A 20611-nucleotide genomic window follows, 5' to 3' on the forward strand; every position below is an offset into this window, starting at 1 on the left:
TTTGCTCACAAAAAAAAGGTAATAAATCTCTAAGGTTAATAGTTCAGCTTACCAAAAACTCTAATTATAATAATCCTTTGCCAAATATATCCCCAACAAATCTAAGCCAAGAAGTCCTTGTTTCCTTGAGGATGCATGAAGTTGTCATTAAGTTTATTCAGTTCAGTTCATTCTTCTGTCTCCATTAAGAAAAGATTCAGTTCATTCTTCCGCCTCCATTAATGTCAGTCCTAAACAGTTCCAAATAGATAAATCTCTTGTTCTTTCAAATTCCCAGAATGCATTTCTGGAGAGTGAGATACTAATGTTTCACTATTTTCCTTGCTCTTTCAAAAAATATTTCCTTTGTATAACAAGGTTCTGTTAGTGCTAAACTATTAAAGTACTATTTGATTGACTGCTATCACTTTCTACCATTTAAATCTTCATATGCTCCTCAATCTAGTACCAACAGGCTCATACTGCCAAGAAATCCTTTTACAGGCTGGCACCACATTAGAATTCCATTATCTCATTCTAAATTTGATTGAAAGCTTAGCATGTTAGCCTCATTTTTAAAGATATTTCCATTTACATGGAAAATAACTTCTCCACTGAAATAATCCTTAACTTTTTTCTATAACTTCCTTTAACTTTTCCTCATGATTCCTTCCATCTCTTGATTGGTTCCTTATAAAACCTCTTCCTGTGAGCAACGCACAGTGTGGGAGGCACTGGGTGGGTGACAGACACAGATCAGACTGACGCTTCTCTCCATTTTAATTCATTCCCTCCTCTCACTTCCATCATCAAGAAGCCTAGACCTTACAATACAACCATACTTTAGGAAAAGTCCATCTAAAAACTGGATTAGTACTGAGTACAACATTAGACATCCGGGATAATACAGACTAACTTGTCCATTTGCTGAAGAACTACATATAAACCATGCTACATTTAAAAAAAAAAAGGGGGGGGGTGCCTTAAGAAAAATTCTGAACAAAATGAGTAGGTCAGTAGGATGGTCCTGTCAGAAGGCACTATATGAAAAGTCAAGAAGAAGGAAAGATGCTCTAGTAAGAGGGCACCAAATATCTGGATGAGATCAGACATTGGTGTGGGGAATGGATTGGGGCAGGGGGAAAAGGGAAGGGTAATGAGAGGTGGGGCTGGAGAGACGGGGCTTCTTTAAACACCTGAGCCAAATAAATAAAGGAGTTTGGAATTGGTTCTTAACACATTGGAAATTCACCAAGAGATTTTAAGCAGAACTTCATAAGTGTCTGTCTCCATCAAAAACAACAGGCAACATGGACATAAAGATTTCTGTCTGTCCATTCATCTATCTAATTTGTTCATTTAACAGACAGATCTGGGGTTACCTTTCTGAAAAATGTTTCTAAGTTGATTTTAAAAAACTAAGTTCATTTAAAATGAGATTAACAATAGGATTTTCCTAAACTAAATCCTTGATATAAAGGAGTTTCTATGTCATCTCAAAAATGAATATACTTTTTATTTAAATTAATATTCATAATTAAACAACTTTTTCTTCACTGTGTCTAAAGTCAAAATGATTTACATTAAAAACTAATATAATTATTATGGAAAAGAAAATGCGATAACTGTCTATTCCAGGTAACCAAAATCATGGTCCTAAAAACAAAAATTTTAAGAAAAAAATTAAAAACAAAATTTTGTTTAACTACAGTAGCTCAAATACAGTAAACATAATATGAGATATCTTCTCATCTTTGCTTAATGCTGATAAATATTTTTCTACAAAGAAACAAAATGGTTCCTCGCATGTAAAGAGTAAGAGTTCTGCCAAGAAATAGCATTTAACATCTTAAAATCTTAGAAATCCTACAAATTTCACCACAAAATATTATTTAACATCTTTATCTCTATCTTTATATTAACAGCTCTTACCTAATTTTAAATGGAGTTGTTTGAGTCACTTCTGGGGTTTATCAGTGCTTTCTGAGAGTTTTCCATTACTTTCAAAAAATAGTAATGCCTTGGACTGTCCTTGTGGTCCAGTGGTTAAGAGTACACCCTGCAATGCAGGGGACACTGGTTCGATCCCTGGTTGGGAAACTAAGATCCCGCATGCCACAACTACTGAGAGAGCCCCTGCACCGCAGTGAAAGACCCTGTGTAACACAATGAAGATCACACGTGCTGCAACCAAGACCCGAGGCAGCCAAATAAATACAATCAAAAAATGTTAATGCCTTAACTGCATTTGTCTGAAAAAAACACAAAGAAAGGCAGATCACTGCTATACTAAACTGTCTTTTAGTAGCAGTCTCTCTGAGACAGAAACGATATTAACTTTGATGACTACAATGTTATTTTGTGAAACTAGAAAAATATATTTCTAAACACGTTAAAAAAAAAAAAACAGGAAAAGCTAATACAATAAAGACAACACATGTTAGACAGAATTCAAGGAGGTATTACTAAATCAGCTGGTTGAATTTTTTAAATAAGAATTTTAGTTTCCCATTCCATGTTCCATATGGTTTGTCTTTGAGTATCATCTTTGTTTTTCATAACAGGAAAGTTTATCTAATTTTTATGAATGCTTTTTTAAAGGTTGATTTCTCAGTTGAGATAACTGTAGTTTCACATGCGGTAGTAAGAAATAATTGAGAGATATCCACTGTATTGCCCAGTTTTCCCCATGGTAGCATCTTATAAAACCAGACCATCATATACAACCAGAATACCGACTGACACTGTCATCCAGCGTATTCCAGTTTCCTTAGTTTCATGCACAGGTATCTGTGTGTATTGACTTCTATGCAATTTATGATGCATCTAGGTTTGTACGGTCACCATCACCGTCAAGGCACTGATCAGCTTTAACACCATATTTTGCCCTTTTATAAACACATCCACCTCCCCCAACCCAATCCCGGACTGTTTAGCTTCAACAACGTACCTCATTTTCAGACTTTTCAAAACTAAATTTAATAAGGCAACAAATTTCCTTTTAATTTCCATTATTACATTGGAGATGTGCTCCCATGAGAAATTAACATTTATTAACACTGCCTTGGGGCCACAGACCTCTTAATCCACATGTTCATTTCTATGGTCTTTTCCTCAAAGCCCATAGCCATAAATAGCCATTTATTCACTGATAACCCTCAAGTATGTATCTATAACTCCAACCTCTCACCAGGGTCCCAGTCTTTTATTTTCAACTGCCTACCAGACTTTATTTTCTTGGACTCCAAAACCACTGAAGATGGTGACTGCAGCCATAAAATTAAAAGACGCTTGCTCCTTGGGAAAAAAGCTAGACAGTGTATTAAAAAAAACTAGACAGTGTATTAAAAAGCAGAGACATCACTTTGCTGACAAAGGTCCATATAATAAAAGCTATGGTTTTTCCAGTAGTCATGTACAGATGTGAGAGTTGGACCATAAAGAAGGCTGAGTGCCGAAGAACTGATGCTTTTGAACTGTGGTGCTGGAGAAGACTCTTGAGAGTCCTTTGGACTGCAAGGAGATCACAACAGCCAACTCACTGGAAAAGACACTGATGCTGGGAAAGAGAGAGGGCAGGAGGAGAAGGGGGTGACAGAGATGAGATGGTTGGATGGCATCATTGACTCAGTATACATGAATTTGAGGAAACTCTGGGAGATAGTAAAGGACAGAGAGGCCTGGTGTGCTGCAGTCCATGGGGTCATAAAGAGTTAGACGTGACTGAGCAACTGAACCACTGCCTACCATTTCAATTTGCATGAAGACAAGACACACTGCATGTAACATACCCCAAACAGAATCTAGCTTTCCAGCTACCCACCCCAATCACTCCTTTCATGAGTAATGCCATGTCATATAATTGGCATGCCTAATTACCATGTGTTCAAGCCCAAAGTCCATGTGTCGTATGTGATCTCTCCTTCACAACCCACAACCATCCAACTACAGTCATGTAGTGAAACCTAGAATCACTTCAAGTCCATTTCAGTTGGCCAATACAGTTGTATACATCATTATGATGAGAATATTATTTTTCTTTTCTGAAAACTTGGTTTTACACACTATCTCCTGTCCTCCTTCTCTTCAAACAAAAAAGCAGAAAAAAAGCCCAAACTGATACTTTAGTAGATGTGGAACATCACATTTTTAAATGCTGGTGAGGCAGCCATCTCTACCATCTGATTTGGACTCTCAGATCAAGACAATGAGGATAATTTGTGGAGTGTGGAGTTGGAGGCTGGAGCCAAAGACAACTCTTCACTACACAAAGATATCTCTTAATTTCATTTTCTTTTTCTTTAGATTTCTGATATCAATGCTTTATATGACAACTGACTACTAATACCTCCCAGATGTCTTTTCCTGGTACACTATATTCTTCAGGTCTTTACAGAGGGACATTTAACCCTGACCATAAAAGATTCCCATACATATCTTGACTCTGTGCAATACCTCCAGTGTCTATCATACAGAACATTTTCAGTTCAGTTCAGTCGCTGAGTCATGTCCAACTCTTTGCGACCTCATGAATCGCAGCACGCCAGGCCTCCCTGTCCATCACCAGCTCCCAGAGTTCACTCAGACTCACGTCCATCGAGTCAGTGATGCCATCCAGGCATCTCATCCTCTATCGTCCCCTTCTCCTCCTGCTCCCAATCCCTCCCAGCGTCAGAGTCTTTTCCAATGAGTCAACTCTTTGCATGAGGTGGCCAAAGTACTGGAGTTTCAGCTTTAGCATCATTCCTTCCAAAGAAATCCCAGGGCTGATCTCCTTCAGAATGGACTGGTAGGATCTCCTTGCAGTCCAAGGGACTTTCAAGAATCTTCTCCAACACCACAGTTCAAAAGCATCAATTCTTCGGCACTCAGCTTTCTTCACAGTCCAAGTCTCACATCCATACATGACCATAGGAAAAACCATAGCCTTGAGTAGATGAACCTTTGTTGGCAAAGTAATGTCTCTGCTTTTTAATTTTTAACAGTTGTTGTTGTTGCTAAGTCACTTCAGTCATGTCCGACTCTATGTGACCCCATAGATGGCAGCCCACCAGGCTCCTAATTCCATGTAATGAATAGAAAGAAAATAGAAAGGTTGGTCATAACTTTCCTTCCAAGGAGTAAGCGACTTTTAATTTCATGGATGCAAGCACCATCTGCAGTGATTTTGGAGCCCAAAAAAATAAAGTCTGACACTGTTTCCCCATCTATTTCCCATGAAGTGATGGGACCAGATGCCATGATCTTCGTTTTCTGAATGTTGAGCTTTAAGCCAGCTTTTTCACTCTCCACTTTCACTTTCATCAAGAGGCTTTTGAGTTCCTCTTCACTTTCTGCCATAAGGGTGGTGTCATATGCATATTTGAGGTTAGTGATATTTCTCCTGGCAATCTGGATTCCAGTTTGTGCTTCTTCCAGTCCAGCATTTCTCATGATGTACTCTGCATAGAAGTTAAATAAGCAGGGTGATAATATACAGCCTTGACGTACTCCTTTTCCTATTTGGAACCAGTCTGTTGTTCCATGTCCAGTTCTAACTGTTGCTTCCTGACCTGCATACAAATTTCTCAAGAGGCAGATCAGGTGGTCTGGTATTCCCATCTCTTTCAGAATTTTCCACAGTTTATTGTGATCCACACAGTCAAAGGCTTTGGCATAGTCAATAAAGCAGAAATAGATGTTTTTCTGGAACTCTCTTGCTTTTTCCAAGATCCAGCGGATGTTGGCAATTTGATCTCTGGTTCCTCTGCCTTTTCTAAAACCAGCTTGAACATCAGGAAGTTCACGGTTCACATATTGCTGAAACCTGGCTTGGAGAATTTTGAGCATTACTTTACTAACGTGTGAGATGAGTGCAATTGTGCGGTAGTTTGAGCATTCTCTGGCGTTGCCTTTCTTTGGGATTGGAATGACAACGGACCTTTTCCAGTCCTGTGGCCACTGCTGAGTTTTCCAAATTTGCTGGCATATTGAGTCCAGCACTTTCACAGCATCATCTTTCAGGATTGGGAATAGCTCCACTGGAATTCCATCACCTCCACTAGCTTTGTTCATAGTGATGCTTTCTAAGGCCCACTTGACTTCACATTCCAGGATGTCTGGCTCTAGGTCAGTGATCACACCATTGTGATTATCTGGGTCGTGAAGATCTTTTTTGTACAGTTCTTCTGTGTATTCTTGCCACGTCTTCTTAATATCTTCTGCTTCTGTTAGGTCCATACTATTTCTGTCCTTTATCAAGCCCATCTTTGCATGAAATGTTCCCTTGGTATCTCTAATTTTCTTGAAGAGATCTCTAGTCTTTCCCATTCTGTTGTTTTCCTCTATTTATTTGCACTGGTCACTGAGGAAGACTTTCTTATCTCTCCTTGCTCTTCTTTGGAACTCTGCATTCATATGCTTATATCTTTCCTTGTCTCCTTTGCTTTTCACGTCTCTTCTTTTCACAGCTATTTGTAAGGCCTCCCCAGACAGCCATTTTGCTTTTTCGCATTTCTTTTCCATGGGGATGGTCTTGATCCCTGTTTCCTGTACAATGTCACGAACCTCATTCCATACTTCATCAGGCACTCTGTCAGATCTAGGCCCTTAAATCTAATTCTCACTTCCACTGTATAATCATAAGGGATTTGATTTAGGTCATACCTGAATGGTCTAGTGGTTTTCCCTACTTTCTTCAATTTAAATCTGAATTTGGCAATAAGGAGTTCATGATCTGAGCCACAGTTAGCTTCTGGTCTTGTTTTTGCTGACTGTATAGAGCTTCTCCATCTTTGGCTGCAAAGAATATAATCAATCTGATTTCAGTGTTGACCATCTGGTGATGTCCATGTATAGAGTCTTCTCTTGTGTTGTTGGAAGAGGGTGTTTGTTATGACCAGTGCATTTTCTTGTCAAAACTCTATTAGCCTTTGCCCTGCTTCATTCCGTATTCCAAGGCCAAATTTGCCTGTTACTCCAGGTGTTTCTTGACTTCCTACTTTTGCATTCCAGTCCCCTATAATGAAAAGGACATCTTTTTTGGGTGTTAGTTCTATAAGGTCTTGTAGGTCTTCATAGAACCGTTCAACTTGAGCTTCTTCAGCATTACTGGTTGTGGAACAGACTTGGATTACTGTGATACTGAGTGATTTGCCTTTTTACCACTTCAATATTCAAAATATTTCACTGTCTTGACAAATATTTAGTACTTTTATTTTCTTTCTATTCATTACATGGAATTAGGAGCCGGGTGGGCTGCCGTCTATGGGGTCACATAGAGTCAGACACAACTGAAGTGACTTAGCAACAATAACAACTGTTTCTACATTCAGAATTCTCTTGGCTAAGATGTTCCTAACCTGGAACATCAGGAGTCTGAACCATCCAAGTTGGGAACAAAATTTGGAGAGGTATGCATTTTTTTCCTTGAGGAACTGTCTGAATTTCAGAGCTTACCCAAAGAGGTGGTTAACTCAAAAGACATAAAGAACCATGGCTCTAGGAGAATCTTCTTCATAGAAGTCTCTATTGTTTTGTTCTAGAAGAGGCTGCATGACTTTTCAAACATAAGCAATAGAAAATGGTCACCTCATATGTACACATTATGAATCTTACTCTTTCAGAGATGTGTTAAATTCTTTGTGAAAGGACACTGGCTCTGGAAAATGACATAAGCTCTGAAAAATGCTGACTGAATGATCCAAGGATTACTTTACCAACTGCTGTTTCTTCTACACCTACTATACAGCAAGTACTACTGAAGGCTCTTCAGTAGCTACAGAAGTAGTGGCTTTCTACGAGTTCACACTTCATACAGAAAACAGTTTTAAAAAAGAGTATTTAAAACAGAATAGAAGTGCCCCAAGAAACTACTGATCAAGGACTGTGGGAATTCAGTGATGGAAGATATGTCTTTCTGGTTGATAATATTAAAAAGGATTGCTACAGTGGAAATGCAGGTGAGGAAGCAACAGTTAGAACTGGACATGGAACAACAGACTGGTTCCAAGCAGGAAAAGGAGTACGTTAAGGCTGTATATTGTCACCCTGCTTATTTAACTTATGTGCAGAGTACATCATGAGAAACGCTGGGCTGGAAGAAGCACAAGCTGGAATCAAGATTGCTGGTAGAAATATCACTAACCTCAGATATGCACATGACACCACCCTTATGGCAGAAAGTGAAGAAGAACTAAAGAGCCTCTTGATGAAGGTGAAAGTGGAGAGTGAAAAAGTTGGCTTAAAGCTCAACATTCAGAAAACGAAGATCATGGCATCTGGCCCCATCACTTCATGGGAAATAGATGGGGAAACAGTGTCAGACTTCATTTTTTGGGGCTCCAAAATCACTGCAGATAGTGATTGCAGCCATGAAATTAAAAGACGCTTACTCCTTGGAAGGAAAGTTATGACCAACCTAGATAGCATATTAAAAAGCAGAGACATTACTTTGCCAACCAAGTTTCGTCTAGTCAAGGCTATGGTTTTTCCTGTGGTCATGTATGGATGTGAGAGTTGGACTGTGAAGAAAGCTGAGCGCCGAAGAATTGATGCTTTTGAATTGTGGTGTTGGAGAAGACTCTTGAGAGTCCCTTGAACTGCAAGGAGATCCAACCAGTCCATTCTGAAGGAGATTGGTCCTGGGTGTCCTTTGGAAGGAATGTTGCTAAAGCTGAAACTCCAGTATTTTGGCCACCTCATGTGAAGAGTTGACTCATTGGAAAAGACTCTGATGCTGGAAGGGATTGGGGGCAGGAGGAGAAGGGGACAACAGAGGATGAAATGGCTGGATGGCATCACCAACTCAATGGATGTGAGTTTGAGTGAACTCCGGAAGTTGGTGATAGACAGGGAGTCCTGGCATGCTGCAATTCATGGGGTCACAAAGAGTCAGACACGATGAGCGACTGAACTAAACAATGGAAATATTAAAAATGAACTTTGAGGATAGAAAACATGGATTAGTCTTGACTTGCATCTCTCAAATCCTGGGCTCTCTGGGGCCCAGTCCTCTCAAGTTCCATTGAAGCTGTTTGAGAAGAGGTCCTACAAGTCAACAAATCTCCCTTTGCAGAAGTCCTCAGGAAGATGCAAAGACTTCACTGGAAGTCAACTATTTTATAGGTAAGAAAAGTTTAAACAGCATAAGAATAATCTTACAAAGTTTCACCCAACAGCTTCATTTTATAGTAGTAATATGTGATATCATTCTAATGCTTTAAAAGCTGCAAACATCAAACACTTGAATTCATTAAATTTGCTCATATCTTCAAGGAAAAAAAGTCTTTTATAAAAAGTACTTTTCATAGCACTGTTTAGCATCATTGCCCTCTATGATTAATCTATTTTCGAGAACCAGGATAATCGTCTTCACACTAATATTGTCAATCACTAAAAAGAAGGATTAATAGCTGTGTTTTTCCATAATGATGTCTTTGTACGTGCTAACCCTAGTCAATCGTGCCCTTCTTTCTCCCACTGGAAAAAAAAATTAGTTTTTTCTGAGTCCCCAGTCAAATTATGGCACATCTCTTTTCAAATAAATTATGTTATTTTCTTGTAATATTCATCTTCAGCTTTTAGTATGAAAAATACAAGTAGACTAGGATTTGTACTGCTCTATACACTTAATGTTTTCTCTGAGATTAATTCTTTTGCTGGTTATTCTATTTATATTATCTATATATCTGGAGATATAGAGAAGTAATTGACACAATCATAACACTGATTCCAAAAGGACACTCTATCCAACAATTTATTATATGATTTTCCTTTTTCTGTTTTTTCATATAATTTTCTAATAGCCCAATGATTTATTTGACAGTGCCTAATATGCATGGATTTTGTAACACAGCTGAAAAACCCTGATCAAAAGTTGAAGTATTAGCAAATTCATTTACTTTATCAACAGATCTGTTAATTTCTTGCCATTACTTGGATCAAATTATTTATCATGAAGATGGTGTGCTACTCCACCTCACTGATTGCTTCTGCTGTTTTCTTTCATTCTCTTCACCCCTTCATTCTCTCAGCCCTTGCTGCTAAGTCACTTCAGTCGTGTATGACTCTGTGCGACCCCATAGACGGCAGCCCACCAGGCTCCCCCGTCCCTGGGATTCTCCAGGCAAGAACACTGGAGTGGGTTCCCATTTCCTTCTCCAATGCGTGAAAGTGAAGTCGCTCAGTTGTGTCCAACTCCTAGCGACCCCATGGACTGTAGCCCACCAGGCTCCTCCGTCCATGGGAGTTTGCAGGCAAGAGTACTGGAGTGGGGTGCCAGGGCCTTCTCCGCTCTCAGCCCTTAAGCACACACAATTGGTTCTTAGCTATTGTCTGTAGTTGTTTCTCAATACAATGTTGCAAGTTAGCACATAGCTCTGCCCTCGCTCCCAAGGCCCAGCTCTTCATCTTCCGTTGTTGATGGCAAGGTCTTTACTTTCAGGCATCCAACAACGGCCTCAACTAAGACTGAATTGCCCTTCTTTATAATCTACTCTTTATCATGGCTCCCCTACTTCCACATATGATTCTTACTACCATCGATCAGGCTAACAGCTTAGAAGAGAAGTCGAGGAGTAAAGGGCAGGTGATGGAAGGATGCGGGTAAGTGAACAGGGATAAATGGATATGAATGAACCAATGATACCCAGATAGCTTGGCTTAGTTTTCAGGTCCACCCTATCTTGTACCAATCTCACTTTTTAACCTCCCAGACAGTTACATTATCTATACAAATTCGTTTGCCCATTATACACAAAACACATTACATTTTCCCAACCATGTAATTTGCTTGTGTTTCTCCTGCCTGGGTTGCTCTTCTTACCTTCGCTGCCCAGATCAATCTCCAGATCTTCTGCAAAGATGACCTACCTACCTACCGAGTAACAAAGCAGGAATTGCCTGATGACATCTCTCTCATAGTTGTCTTCTAATTGTTCAGCTTCTCCGGTATTTATGAACTCTACCTCACACTGCAACATATGACACTTGTTAGCTCATCCTATCGCCCTGACAAGAGGCCTAAACCAATCCATCTCCAACGGTGGGAGATTCAAGTAACTACTCCCAGTTCTAACATACAATAAATACAGAGAATAATACCACCTGTATTTGTAAGGTTTTTGGACCCTAACATCCCTCCAGTTTGACTCATCTTTCATGAAGCACCTTCCTTCAAAAAAAGAAACAACAACAAAAATCTTCCTCCCTGCTATTCTGATCATTGACAATTAACCAGCAACTACAAGGCAACTAAAACTCTTTGTGCAATTTCATACAACAAAAAGAATATAAGGAAATGAAGTTATTCCCATACTCTGGAGAGCAATCCATTGCCTGTATGATGTTATGTATGAATCAGGTACCACTCTCTTGCTGGAGGCAAAGCTTTTAGAGAACACTCTTATATCTACTTTCTAAATTATGTATAAGGAACCTGACTCGGAAATAGCAGTTCTGCCATGGATTCTTGTAGCACAGTTCTAAGAGTCTTAAAAATGAATTTCCCGAACTACACTTCCCTGTCATTACTACTTAAAAGTAGAAGAAAGATGAATGAGTTAATTAGATATAAAATTGCCCTATGTGATCTGAACTAAACTATATTAAATAATGGATCAAAAAGTTCAAAAGTAAAAACATAAGAAATGTAACCTCAAACATAAAAACCAGAGGAGTCTGATAGCCTGGAGAATAGTCATATATATTCTCTAAAATGGTAGGTAGAACTTTGCAAATTTTTACACATCATGAAATTTTCTTTAGTATTCCATTTGGTATTAACATTTTCTCTTCTAGACAGAAGTCATGAGCTTACATTTTCAAGCAATTATTTACGAACTACACTTCCCTCAATAAAATAAGTAAATATACATTCACATTAATGAAATAACAATGAAATAGATTTTAGCAGTAAGTAAAATAACACAGACACTATCAGCGATTTTAGAGAACTCTGCAGTGCAGTTTATAACTTTAGTCTCACCAGGACTAATAAGAGTAAATTTATACAGCACTCTATGTCAAAAACCATTCTAAGCATTTGTAAACATTACTGCATTGAAACCTCAGAGCAACCATATGGAGTAGTTATCATTATCCCAGTTTAATGATGAAAAATCTGAAGCACAGATAGGTTTAAGCAGTTTTCTAGGGTAAAGGTCACACAGTTAATACTTGGAAAGGCCAGGCTCTGAATCCTGTAGTTTGACCTGAGGGTTCAATGTAACCACCACTTACTCCTTTCACGACACCTCACTCCCAGCTTTCACTCTGTTGGTCACTTGCCATGAGTCCCCCAACAGGAGACACATGAAATATTACAGTATAATTAACGGTACAAAGATTCAAATATTTTAATATGTTCAAGTTGTTATAATGCAATAAAAGAGGTGTGTATAGCTATGTTAGCTTCCCTGGTGGCTCAGAGATAAGAAAACCTTCTTAAGTAAACAATGCAAAGAAATGGAGGAAAACAACAGAATGGTAAAGACAAGAGATTTTTTCAAGAAAATCAGATACCAAGGGAACAGTTCATGCACAGATGGCCATAATAAAGGACAGAAACAGCAAGGATCTAACAGAAGCAGAAGAGATTAAGAAGAAATGGCAAGTACAAAAAAGGTCTTAATAACCCAGATATCTACTGTGGTGTGATCACTCACCTAGAGCCAGTCATCCTGGATCGTGATGTCAAGTGAACCTTAGGAAGCATTACTACAAACAAAGCTAGTGGAGGTGATGGAATTCTAGCTGAGCTATTTCAAATTTTAAAAGATGCTGCTGTTAAAGTGCTTCACTCCATATGCCAGCAAATCTGGAAAACTCAACAGTGGCCACAGGACTGGAAAAAGTCAGTTTTCATTCCAATCCCAAAGAAGGGCAATGCCAAAGATTATTGAAACTACCACACGATTGCACTCTTTTCACACACTAGCAAGGTCATGCTTAAAATCTTGTAAACCAGACTTCAACAGTATGTAAACCAAGAACTTCCATACATACAAGCTGGATTTAGAAAAGGCAGAGGAACCAGAGATCAAATTGCCAACATCCTTTGGATCGTTGAAAAGGCACGAGAGTTCCAGTAAAACATCTAATTCTGCTTCATTGACTATGCTAAATCCTTTGACTGTGTGTATCAGAACAAACTGTGGAAAAATCTTAAAGAGATGCGAATACCAGACCACCTTATTTGCCACTGAAAGACTTGTATGCAGGTCAAGAAGCAACAGTTAGAGCTGGACTTGGAACAATGGACTGGTTCAAATTGGGAAAGGAGTACATCAAGACTGTATATTGTCACCCTGTTGTTTAACTTATATGCAGAGTTTATCATGCAAAATGCTGGGCTGGATGAATCACAAGCTGGAATCAAGACTGCCAGAAGAAATATCAACAACCTCAGATAGGCAGATGACACCACTCTAATGGCAGAAAGCAAAGAGGAACTAAAGAGCCTCTTGATGAGGCTGAAAGTTGACAGTGAAAAGTCTAGCTTAAAACTCAACATTTGAAAACTAAGATCATGGCAACCAGTCCTATCACTTCATGGCAAATAGATGGGCAAATGTGGAAACAGTGACAGCCTTTATTTTCTTGGGCTCCAAAATCACTGCAGATGGTGATTGCAGCCATGAAATTAAAAGACATTTGCTCCTTGGAAGAAAAACTATGATAAACCTAGACAGTGTATTTAAAAAGCAGAGCCATTACTTTGTCAACAAAGTCTGTCTAGTCAAAGCTATGGTTTTTCTAATAGTCATGTGTGGATGTGAGAGTTGGATCATATAGAAGGCTAAGCACTGAAGAATTGATGCTTTTGAACTGTGGTGTTGGAGAAGACTGTTGAGAGTCCCTTGGACTGCAAGGAAATCAAACCGTTCAATCCTAAAGGAAATCAACCCTGAATTCTCATTGGAAGGAATGATGCTGAAGCTGAAACTCCAATACTTTGGTCACTTGGTGGGAAGAGCTGACTCATTGGAAACAACCCTGATGCTAGGAAAGATTGAGGGCAGGAAGAGAAGGGGGCGATGGAGGATAAGATGGTTGGATGGCATCACGACTCAATGGACATGAGTTTGAACAAATTCTGGGAGATAGTGAAGGACAGGGAAGCCTGGTATGCTGCCGTCTACAGGGTTGCAAAGAGTCAGACACAGCAACGACTGAACAACAACTGGTGGCTCAGACAGTAAAGAATCTGCCAATACTGGATGCTTGGGGCTGGTGCACTGGGACGACCCAGAGGGATGGTATGGGGAGGGAGGAGGGAGGAGGGTTCAGGATGGGGAGCACATGTATACCTGTGATGGATTCATTTTGATATTTGGCAAAACTAATACAATTACGTAAAGTTTAAAAAAAAAAAAAAAAGAATCTGCCAATAATGCAGGAGACCTGGGTTTGCTCCCTGGGTCAGGAAGACCCCCTGGAAAAGGGAATGACTACCCACTCCAGCAGTCTTGCCTGGAAAATTCCATGGACTGAACAGACTGGCAGGCTACAATCCGTGGGGTTGCAAAGAGTCAGACAGGACTAAGCAACTAACACTAATACACATGAGTATGATCAGATCAGATCAGTTGCTCAGTTGTGTCCGACTCTTTGCGACCCCATGAATCACAGCACGCCAGGCCTCCGGAACTGTATATTCCTCATGGAATTTCCCCACCTCTTGTGATATTTAAGAAATGTGAGTGAGGGAAAGATTTGTGGAAATGGAATTTGTCTTGCATTTTCAAGAATGGAGAAGAAGGATTACAAGTGAAAAGAGTAAAGTGAGACAAAATGAAAAGTCAAGACAATACAGGGTGTTAATGAGGAACAGGGAGTGACTTGGCTTACCTTGCACAGGAGATATGTAAAGAATAGTTACAGGGGGAGAACCTGGGAAAGAATCTAAGAAGGTCAGGTGGGGGCCAGATGAACACCACAGATGATGAACACTTAGCCAAGGGGTGAATCTCATTCTGCTCATAGCCACCATATTTTTTCCCTATTCAAAGCTGGGTCATGAAGAGAACAGGATGGTGAAAAGTGAAAGTCGCTCAGTCATGTCTGACTCTTTGCTACATCATGGACTGTAGTTTACCAGCCTCCTCTGTCCATGGGATTCTCCAGGCAAGAATACTGGAGAGGGTTGCCATTTCTTTCTCCAGGGGTTTTTCATGATCTGGGGATTGAAATTGGGTTTCCTGAATTGCAGGCAGATTCTTTACTGTCTGAGGCATGGGTTATCATGAAAACAGGATGACACTTCAATAATGTTAATCTGGCAAAAAGATACATAGGATAGGAAGAGGGAAGCAGGTGAAAGGTTACTATCATGCTACATATGAGAGGTACTGAAGCTTCCAGCTGTGGGGATGGACGTGGAATTAAGACAGGAACAGACAATACAACACAGAGAGAAAGTAATGGTGCCAGTCCATTGTCTGGATTGGAGAAGGCAATGGCACCCCACTCCAGCACTCTTGCCTGGAAAATCCCATGGACGGAGGAGCCTGGTAGGCTGCAGTCCATGGAGTCACCAAGAGTCGGACACGACTGAGCGGCTTCCCTTTTACTTTTCACTTTCCTGCATTGGAGAAGGAAATGGCAACCCACTCCAGTGTTCTTGCCTGGAGAATCCCAGGGACAGGGGAGCCTGGTGGGCTGCCGTCTATGGGGTTGCACAGAGTTGGACACAACTGAAGCAACTTAGCAGCAGCAGCAGCATTGTCTGGACTGAAGGCAGTAAAAAAGGAACAGCTCCTGGTTATGAGTTGGAAAGATGAATATACATAAGTAGAACCAGGTTTGAGATGAGAAAAAAATAGCATTTTGAACCTACCGATTTTGAGAAGTTTCAGATACAGAAGTCTGCCACAAAAAGAGTAGAAAGAAGAGCTGATCCATGTGAACAGGGTGAAAGAAAGTGATATTCAAAATAAGCATAGTGAAATAAAAAAATCACTGCAATACTTTCAGTGCAACAGTCCTAACAGCATCTGATTTCTCAAACAAACAAACAAGGTAGCAAGTCTATTTATATGTTTCAAACACTGTTCCTCTTGGTACCATACCATGTACATAGTAAGTTCACACACGTCTGATGAGACTTCATAAAAAAGATATAAAGGCCATTCATCTGGAGACATTCACATCAGAATCATGAAAACACTTTGCAAATAGGATACAACATCATTTTTATACATTTAAAAAGAGGCCTTTCTACCAGTCTGTAACAAATATTAATAGCTAGAAACATCACTGTTACCCATTACACAAGGAAAATCTTACTAAGATAATGATCAACTGGCCCTGCTCTATGTAAAGTAATTAGGGAAAATGGAGGTATTTCGTCTTTTTCTGGTCTTAAGCAGACGATTCAGGATATCATGACCCCAATAATCAGCTAAAAGTGTTAAATTCACAGAATACTCTTTGTAAGCATACATCAATCCCTCTTCTTTAGCTTTTTCAAGTTTCATTTTTTAAAAAAGTGCTTTGTAAGAACAAGTTTTCCTGACCACCTACCAGAAGAAATCAAGGTTCTGTGGTCCTTATATTTCTAAAAATCTGAAAGCAATAGACAACTAAGAGTCAAGTCTGATGCTATGAGCCGGACACATAGAAAGCACTTGGTAAATTGTTTTCTTTTAATAAAATGATTCAATATACTAGATAGCAGGAATTTCTTGACTAATATTCTTCACTGCTAGCTGATTCCCTGAAGTTTTCCTGTTAACACTTCTTTTTTACCTTCCTGGTTCTTCGCTTAATCCTCTCCAATCAGGTTTGCTCCCTAACACTCTAGAAAAGCTTCCCATGTCAACAATGTCTTCCACTTGACAAACTCAGGGGTCACTTTGCTGTCATGTGGCATGGGTCACCACTCTCCTTGAAATGTCTTTCCGTGACTTTCCTGACACCACCCTTTCTGGTTTCCTCCTCCATCGCTGGCTCTTTCCCCTTTTTGCAACCTCTAAATCCTAGTGTTGCAGGTTTCTGCCCCGGGCCCCCCTTTTTTTGGAGGTCCAAACTCTACAAATATGATTTCATCATGTCTCATGACTTAAAATCTTACCTTTATCAAAACGATTTCCAAATCTTTATCTCCAGCTCTGATCTCTTGTTGAAATTTCAGGCTTCAACTACCACCTACCATCATGGACAACTAACATTCTGATTTCATCAGGTACACAATGGAATGCTTAATTTTCCCCCCACATATGCCTCCACCCCACAACATTGCTCCATAGGAAGAGGGACTGCCATATACAGATAGCCTGGATCAATATCTGAACAGAATGGGTACTATGTTGAAAGAAACTCGAATCAGCGATGCCCCTATCAGACCAGGGTTAATATAAATGTTCCATCAGATAAACATAGACAACATAAAATGGAAGAGAGCCATTAAAGCATACTGCTTTTTCTATAAAATGTAAGGGAGAGGAATAGGTAGATGGTACCCACAGTTCTAGAGAACAGTATGTCTTAAACTATAGACTCAAGTTGTTCCCATTTTCTGCTTGAATTCCTGGGCTTTCATCATATCCCTTTTAAGACAAGGGCTTCTCAGGTTGTGCAGTGGTAAAGAATCTGCTGCCAATGTAGGAAATGTGTGTTTGATTGCTGGGTTGGGAAGATCTCCTGGAGGAGGAAATGGCACCCCCCTCTGGAAGATTCCATGACAGAGGAGCTTGGAGGGCTACAGTCCATGGGGTTGCAAAGAGATGGACACAACTGAGCACGCACAGGTGCCTTAAGGCGAGCAGGTGGTTGAGTGCTCTGACTCAGATTAAAGCTCCAAGTGTGGGAACAGAGGAGGATTCTGAAGCCTAATACAGGGTATGGATCCAAGAGAATATGAAGAGAGATGCCCAAGTGAAATCCAATTGTCTAGGAACTTCATAAACCAACAGAGGAAAACAGGAGCACAGTAGGGCAAGAAGCAGAGCCTCAAATCTACTCTAATGATTAACATGTAGGTCATGTTCCATTTTTGTCTCTAGCAATGCTGGCTACGCCCACAGGTCAGGTGAGACAGGGGATGGGCCACATGCAACCCATTCTTTAGAACACAGAGAGCAATCTTTCCAGAATCCCAACTCGCTCCTGTCATTTCCTTTGCTCACAGACCAACAGTGTTCCCTATTATGTGATAATCCCAAGCTCTTCCAACTAGCATACAAGGTCCTTAATATTCATGTCCTTTCCTAACTCTGTAGCCTCATCTGTTAGTTCAGCAAGACACAAACCCCACAGATACCAAGCCATTTCATTCTCCTTGTGCCTCTGTACATGTTGTTTTCCTCCAGCTCGCTAAATTTCTGTGCAGCTTCCAAAATTCAGGAACTGTCCTCCTCAGAACCTTCACTGAAGCTCCAAAAGAGGACTGAGTTTCCATTCTTCCAAATCCTTTCTTCTTCTGGGCACACAGCTAGACTGTTTCCCAGCCTACTCTACAGTTAGAAGTGACCATGGCATGAAGTCCTCAAATGAACTGTCAGGTCCCCAGGGGTCCTTGGGTCTCAGCCATCACACGGGAAAGCGGTTACAAAACAGACACTAGGCCCCACGTCCACAGGCTGTTTCACTTAGTCTGAAGTGGGGCCCAGGAATCCAGCGGCTTTTAAAGCTCCTCAGGTCATTCTAACGTGGAGGGGAGGAGCACTAAAGAAATCCATGCAGACCATCCAGTACCAAATTAAGATACTGCCATCCATGTGCTCACATACTGCCTCATAAATAACCTCAAAGACACACTGATTAACTATACCACTCATCATTTTTCCTTTACATACCTGTCTCCTGACCACACCAAACACTTTGAGGAAAAGAATAAAATCTTGTCATTTTACCTTGACTGAAAGGATAAAATCTTGTCATTTTTGTATCTTCATTGTCAACCGGTATTTTTAGAAGGAATTCAACAAGCGTTTTTGGGTGTATAAAAGAAATATGTTTATCACATATATTTAATTTTAATTTTGATAGGATATTTCATTAACATATTTTCATGAAAAATTGAGAACAGCATTCATATTATACTTGGAACAATAGATTCATATAATTTTTTATTCATGAATAGATGAAATAGGTCACAAAGCACATTGGCAAATACACTTTTCCCTTCTATTACTATTACAAAAATGCCTTATCTCTGTAGATTTCTGTTGTCTTATCATGTAAAATAATGTGGAAATATTGGAATAAAATCCTAATTTCAACAGGCTAGATCAAGGTAAAGAAGAAAAGCCTAAAAATAATGCACAGAATGTCTGATGGTAGGCTATATTTTTATCTGATGAGATTCGGGAGAAAGCAAAAAGAAATTAAAACATTTTAGGAGAAATCTTACTTAGAAATATTTTTATGTAGCTCCCCTACACATGAGTGAAAGTGACAGTCACTCAATCATGTCCTGACTCTTTGTGACCCCTTGGACTATAGCCCACAAGGCTCCTCTGTCCATGGGGATTCTGCAGGCAAGAATTCTGGAGTGGGTTGCCATTCCCTTCTCCAGGGGATCTTCCCAACCCAGGGATTGAACCTGGGTCTCCCTCATTGCAGGCAGATTCTTTACCATCTGAGCCACTGTATACACAGAGGCCAAAGATTAGAAAAAAATAATAATAATACAAAGTCAAATGAAGCAACACTGATAAAAGCTATAAATTGATTTAAGAATATAATACAGTAGTACTCACAATTTTTAAGCCTTAATTTTTAGAGAAGAAATTGATTCAATATTATTAACCAAACTCTAATTCATTTAACGGAAATCAGATTCATCAACTTATATCATGATACCTTCACTTTTAAAAGTGAATATGTATATAAACTTTATAGCTATTCCAATTATTAAATTCAGGATTTCAAAAGTCAGGTATTATAAGATCCAATCAGTCTCAAGGTCTTCAGTTGCTTCTTGCTGTTTCCTAAAACATGACAATTGCCATTTAATGACATTCACTTGAATATTTCCCTCAAGCATTTTGAGATTTAAAATTACACTCACAAGGAAAGATATACCTTGCTAACAGTCATTTCCTCAACTTTATTTTCCTATCTAGCAAATGACTGTTATCAAATGTAATTGTCTCTATAGAATGTGCTTTTCTATATTTGCCAAAGTAGACAAATTATGTTAAAATGTATTATCAGCCACATGCTACTATTTGAGAAAAAAGATGACAGTGGTGAAAGGCAGCTATCAATTTCCTCTGAGAATGCACATCTCTATTTTCCCTTTACAACCTTGATAGTGGGTCTTCAGAACAGAATGCCTCATGGTTTCTGCACTTTCAAACGAAGACTCTCATAATGAGAGATGCAAGAGGCATTGCAACTGCCTCTGTTATTTTATTTTTTAATTTCTAGACCTGAAGCACTTAATCTCCAAAGCTGAGAATTCTTAGTGAAAGGAAATCATAAGATTGAACACAATACTTTTTAACTATTCATAAATATTCCTGTTTATTCCTTACAAACATCCAAACAATTCAGGAGTATTACTTTACACAGTTCTTAAGAGTCTGCAGGATATAAGGAACTTGGAGGAGGAGTGGGGGGCTGTATTTAAAGAGGAAGATTTCAGTTAACTTTGCTTTGACTCTTGGGTAAACATGGGTGAGACTTTCTGCAGTGAATGGAATGA

The 20611-nt window shown here is 39.5% G+C and overlaps 1 protein-coding gene across 12 annotated transcripts in view; it reads right to left on the reverse strand.

The window, feature by feature from the left end:
- CADPS2 (calcium dependent secretion activator 2) overlaps positions 1-20611 on the reverse strand; it is a 582333-nt gene that overhangs the window by 344612 nt on the left and 217110 nt on the right. The window lies entirely within an intron of this gene.

Source organism: Bos indicus, chromosome 4, assembly GCF_029378745.1.
Source record: "Bos indicus isolate NIAB-ARS_2022 breed Sahiwal x Tharparkar chromosome 4, NIAB-ARS_B.indTharparkar_mat_pri_1.0, whole genome shotgun sequence".
Lineage (NCBI taxonomy): Eukaryota > Metazoa > Chordata > Mammalia > Artiodactyla > Bovidae > Bos > Bos indicus.